Here is a 6,000-nt window from a genome sequence, read left to right as displayed (position 1 = left end):
TTTTTTTTCCTTGATGGCATTCTTATACACCAATAATAAACACTCAAAAAGAGAAACTAAAAAAAAAATCCCATTTACCACCGCAACAAAAAAATTAAGATGCCTAGGAATAAACTTAACCAAAGAAGTAAAGGACCTGTTCTCAGAAAAGTACAGGACATTGAAAAAAGAAACAGGTAGATATAAAAAAGTGGAAGCATATACCTTGTTCATGGATTAAAAGAATTAACATTGTTAAAATGTCAATACTACCCAAAGCAATCTATAGATTCAGTGCAATCCCCATTAAAATACCAACGACATATTTCACAGAACCAGAACAAATACTCCAAATGTTTATATGGAACCAAAACAAACCCTGAATAGCCACAGCAATCTTGAAAAAGAAGAACAAGGTAGGAAGAATCACAATACCGGATATCAGGTTATATTGCAAAGCCTTTGTAATCAAAACAGCCCAGTAATGCCACAAGAACAGGCATATAGATCAGTGAAATAAAACAGAGAACCCAGAAATTGACCCAAGACATTATGCTCAATTAATATTTGACAAAGGTGCAAAGAGCATACAGTGGAGTAAAGAAAGCCTCTTTAATAAATGGTGTTGGGAAAATTGGACAGCTACATGCAAAAGAATGAAACCAGACCACTAACTTAAACCGTACACATCAAAATGGGTAAAAGACTTAAATGTGACTTGTGAATCCATAAAAATCCTAGACGAAAATGTAGGTAACAAAATTTCTGACATTACACGCAGCAGAATTTTCACTGATACAATGCCTAAGGCAAAAGAAACAAAGGAAAAACTTTAAAAAGGGGACTACATCAAACTAAAAAGCTTCTGCACAGCAAAAGAAACAAGCATCAAAATGGAAAGGGAACCCACTATACGGGAGAGCATAATTGCCAATGATACATCAGATAACGGGTTAATTTCCAAAATATATAGAGTACTCATACAACTCAACAAAAGAAAGACAAAGAATCCAATTAAAAAATGGGCAGATGCCCTGGCCAGTTTGGCTCAGCGGTTAGTGCATCCGCCTGTGGTCCAGAGAGACCCAGGTTCAGTTCCCGCTAAGGGCACGTACCTTGGTTGCAGTTTGTCCCAGGCCCTGGTTGGGTCATGTGGGTGGCAACCACTCGATGTGTCCCTTTCACATCAATGTTTCTCCCTTTCTCTCTCCCTCCTACTCTATCTGAACAAAAAATGAAAGAATGTCCTCGGGTGGGGATAAAAAAATGGGCAGAGGACCGCCCTGGCCAGTTTGACTCAGTGGTTAGAGTATCAACCTGCAGACCACTGAATCTCGTGTTCGATTCCAGTCAAGGGCACATACTTTGTGATTTGTCTCTGGCCCTGACTGGGTTCATGCAGGAGGCAACCAGTCGATGCGTCCCTCTCACATTGATGTTTCTCTCTCTCCCTCCCACTCTATCTGAACAAAAATGGAGAAATATTCTTGGGCGAGGATTAAAAACAGAGGAAAAAAAAGGGCAGAGGACCTAAGCAGACACCTCTCCAAATAGAACATACAAATGGCCAAGAGACATATGAAAAAATGCTCATTGTCACTTATCCTCAGAGAGATGCAAATTAAAATGATTATGAGATATCACCTCACACCTGCCAGAAAGGCTTCCATCAACAAATCCTTAAAAAACAAGTGCTGGTGAGGGTGTGGAGAAAAGGGGACTCTAGTACACTGCTGGTAGGAACGCAGACTGGTACAGCCACTATAGAACACAATATGGTGTTTCCTCAACAAATTAAAAATTGAACTGCCATTTGACCCAGTGATCCCACTTCTAGGAATATATCCTAAGAAGCCTGAAACACCAATCAGAAAGAATATATGCACCCCTTTGTTCATAGCAGCACTATTTACAATTGCTGAAATCTGGAAACAGCCCAAGTGTCCATCTGTAGATGAGTGGATAAAAAAGCAGTGGTACATGTACACCATGGATTACTATGCACCTGTAAGAAAGGAAGATCTCTTATCCAGCCCTGGCCAGTTTGGCTCAACGGTAGAGCGTCGGCCTGTGGTCCAGAGAAACCTGAGTTCGGTTCCCGCTAAGGGCATGTACCTCGGTTGCAGTTTGTCCCTGGCACTGGTTGGGTCGTGTGGGTGGCAACCACGCGATGTGTCCCTTTCATGTCGATGTTTCTCTCTCTCTCTCTCTCTCCCCCCCATCCCCACTCTATTGGAACAAAAAATGGAAAAATGTCTTTGGGTGAGGATAAAAAAAAAAAAAAAAGATCTCTTATCCTTTGAGACAACATGGAGGGACCTGGAGAAAATAATGCTAAACGAAATAAGCCAATCAGAGAAAGACAAATGTCAGATGATCTCACTTATTTGTGGAATATAATGAGCAAAATAAGCTGATGAACAAAATAGACCATTGACACAGAAGTAGTGTTCAGACTGACAAACTTCAGAGGAGGGGAATGAATGGGGGGAGATAAACCAAAGAACTTATATGCATATATTCATAACCAGTGCACATAGACAACAATGCTGTGAGGCGAAGGGGTCGGGGGGTCAGGAGGAGGGTGTCAAGAGGGAAAAAAGGAAAAACATTTGTAACAAAAATAAGCTAAATAAAATTATTCTAGCCCTGGCCGGTTTGGCTCAGCGGTTAGAGCATCAGCCTACAATCCAGAGAGACCTGGGTTTGGTTCCCGCTAAGGGCACGTACCTTGGTTACAGTTTGTCCCCAGCCCTGGTTGGTCGTGCGGGTGGCAGCCACTCGATGTGTCCCTTTCACGTCGATGTTTCTCTTTCTCTTTCCCTCCCACTCTCTCTGAACAAAAAATGGAAAAAATGACCTCGGGTGAGGATAAAATAAAAAAATTATTCTAATATAACAGTAGCAAAAATATAATTCTGCAATTACAAAAGAGCTAAACTGGGATCCATAATTATCTTATGTTTACAAGTGTGATTTTAAAATAAATACTACCTTCTAGCAGCTGCTATCAGCATTTTAGGTTTGGTTTAAATATACACATGTTCAGTTGTGGGAAGGCTTGTAACATCATATGCCATCCTCTTGTTCTGAAAGGGTTAAGAGCCAAGCAGCCCTAAAAACTGATGTTCTCTTTCAGTCCACAAGGCAGGCAGAAAAAAGCTAAATTAGTTGGGGCAAATAGGATTCCTACATAAGGTCAAAAGCATGTGGCACTTTGCAGCAACTGGGAGTACTTCAGGACTGGCATGTTGTCTTCTTTAGAACTAATTTGACCAGAAGATTTTAACAAGGTGAACATTTTACCACTATCAAGTACATGTAAACATGACATGTTTCTTATGTGCTAATCTGACTCCCCTGAATGACCTAGCTAGAGAACTGGTCACTAGTCATTTAGTCACCTGGCAAATTAAGCCTGCAAGAAAAGAAGCCAATATTCAAATTACCACGTTATTGTCTTACTCACCGAAAAGACTTTTCTTTTTTTTAAATTATTTATTAAAAATCTTTATTGTTGCCCTGGCCAGTTTGGCTCAGCGGTTAGAGCGTCAGCCTGCGGTCCGGAGAGACCCGGGTTCGGTTCCCGCTAAGGGCATGTACCTCGGTTGCAGTTTGTCCCCGGCCCTGGTCGGTCGTGTGGGTGGCAGCCACTCGATGTGTTCCTTTCACATCGATGTTTCTCTCTCTCTCTCTGTTCCTCTCTCTCCTTCCCACACTACCTGAACAAAAAAATGGGAAAATGTCCTCGGGTGAGGATAAAAAATAAAAATAAAAAAAATCTTTATTGTTGAATGTATTATAGATGTTCCTCATTTCCCCCCCATTGTTCCCTCCACCCAACTCCCGCCCCCCCTCCCACATTTGCCTACACTATTGTCTGTGTCCATTGGTTATGCATATAAGTTCTTTGGTTTATTTCTTCCCATCCCCCAACCCCTTTCCCTTTGAGGTTTGTCAGTCTAGCAAAGAATTTGTACTTTTTAATCCCTTCAATTTTTTCACCCATTCCCCCAACCCCTCTCCCATCTGGCAACCAACAAAATGTTCTCTGTATCTATGAGAATGTTTCTGTTCTGCCTGTTCAATTTGTTGGTAGATTGCATTATCAATAGATATGCATCCATTGCCATTTTGTTTGTTCATATATTTTATCTTTTTCTTCAAAAAGACCCTTCAACATTTCATATAATAACGGTTTGGTGGTGATGAACTCCTTTAACTTTTCCTTGTCTGGGAAAGTCTTTATATGGCCATCGATTCTAAATGACAGCTTTGCAGGATAGAGTAACCTTGGTTGTAGGTTGTTGGTTTTCATCACTCTGAATATTTCTTGCCACTCCCTTCTGGCCTGCAAAGTTTCTTTTGAGAAATCAGCTGACAGCCTTATGGGAACTCCCTCGTAGGTAACTAACCGCTTTTTTCTTGCTGCTTTTAAGATTCTCTCTTTGTCTTGAACCTTTTGCATTTTGATGATGATGTGTCTTGTTGTGGGCCTCTTGGGGTTCATCTTGTTTGGGACTGTCTGTGCTTCCTGATCTTGTATATCTGTTTCCTTCACCAAGTTAAGGAAGTTTTCTGCCATTATTGTTTCAAACAGGTTTTCAATTTCTTGTTCTCTCTCTTCTCCTTCTGGCACCCACAAGTTGCGAATGTTGGCATGCTTGAAGTGGTCCCAGAGGCTCCACAATCATGTAACATATTTCAGATTTTCGTTTATTATTTATTTCTCTATCCTCATTTTTTTGGGATTCTTTTTTCTTTTTGCTGTTCTGATTGGGTGTTTTTTGCTTTCTTATATTCCAATTCAATTGTTTGCTTCTTGGATTTACGAACACTATTATTGAATCTGTGTAAATTATTCTTTTTTTTTTAATCCTCACCCAAGGACATTTTTTCCATTTTTTGTTCAGATAAAGTGGGAGGGAGAGAGGAAGAAAGAGAAAGAAACATCAATGTGAAAGGGACACATTGATTGAGTGGCTGCCACCCGCACAACCAACCAGGGCCGGGGACAAACTGCAACCGAGGTACGCACCTTTATCGGGAACCGAACCCGGGTCTCTCTGGACCGCAGGCCGATGCTGTAACCGCTGAGCCAAACCGGCTAGGGCATAAATTATTCTTTATTTCAGTTAGCGCCTTCTTCATTTCTGACTGTGCATCCTTCATTTCTGACTGCTCCTTTTTTATGATCTTGAGGCCCTCACTAAGTTCATTGAGCATCCTTATAAGCAATATTTTGAACTCAGCATCTGTTAGGTGGCTTTTCTCCATTTCGCTTAGTTCTTTTCCTGGAGATTTTTTCTGTTCTTTCATTTGGGACCTGTTTCATTGTCTCCTCATTTTGGCTGCCTCCCTGTGTTTGTTTCTGTGTATTACTTAACGAGAGGTATGGGGCTATCTGAGATCAGATGCTGCTTGTTTGAAAGAATTTAGGAAAACTTGAAGCAGGATCCAAGACAGGCCAATCCTATGGTCAAGCAAATGGCAACAGCTTGGATGGGCCTGAAAGTTGGGTAGGGCAGGGCTACCAGTGTGAGCCAGGTTGCTAGAGTCCCAGAAATGGCAACTGTCTGCCGCCCCAGGGATGGGCTCACTAAAGGAACAAAGGCCTCTGAGAGTACGTTTGTCCTGGAGAAAACCCCCTCTCCAGCCCTAGCTTCAGTGCCAAACAGCTCAGTTCTTCCCTGCATGTCTCTGGTGCCCCTCGACCTGCTTCCCCTCCGAGCTTAGAGGGAGTGAGTCTGATAAGTTCATGCGTGGGCCCTTTAAGGAGTTGCCTGGGGCTCCAGCCACCTCAGCTTTCCTGAGCCTCAGTTCCCATTGCTTTTTCCAGCCAGAAGTTATGGAGACTTCTCTTCCTGGCACTGGAACCCTGAACAGGGCGTCTGGTGTGGGATGGGGACCCCTCAGTCCTCAGGGCGGACCTTCCCAGCGGAGGTGTCCTCCTAATTCTTATCCACCCGCCACACGTGGGTGTGGGACCAGCCTGTCAGCCATCCCTCCTACCAGTCTCGA

Source organism: Molossus molossus, unplaced genomic scaffold, assembly GCF_014108415.1.
Source record: "Molossus molossus isolate mMolMol1 unplaced genomic scaffold, mMolMol1.p scaffold_m16_p_4, whole genome shotgun sequence".
NCBI classification, from domain to species: Eukaryota; Metazoa; Chordata; class Mammalia; order Chiroptera; family Molossidae; genus Molossus; species Molossus molossus.
The sequence above is the reverse complement of the archived record's forward strand: the minus strand, read 5'-3'. Positions refer to the sequence as shown.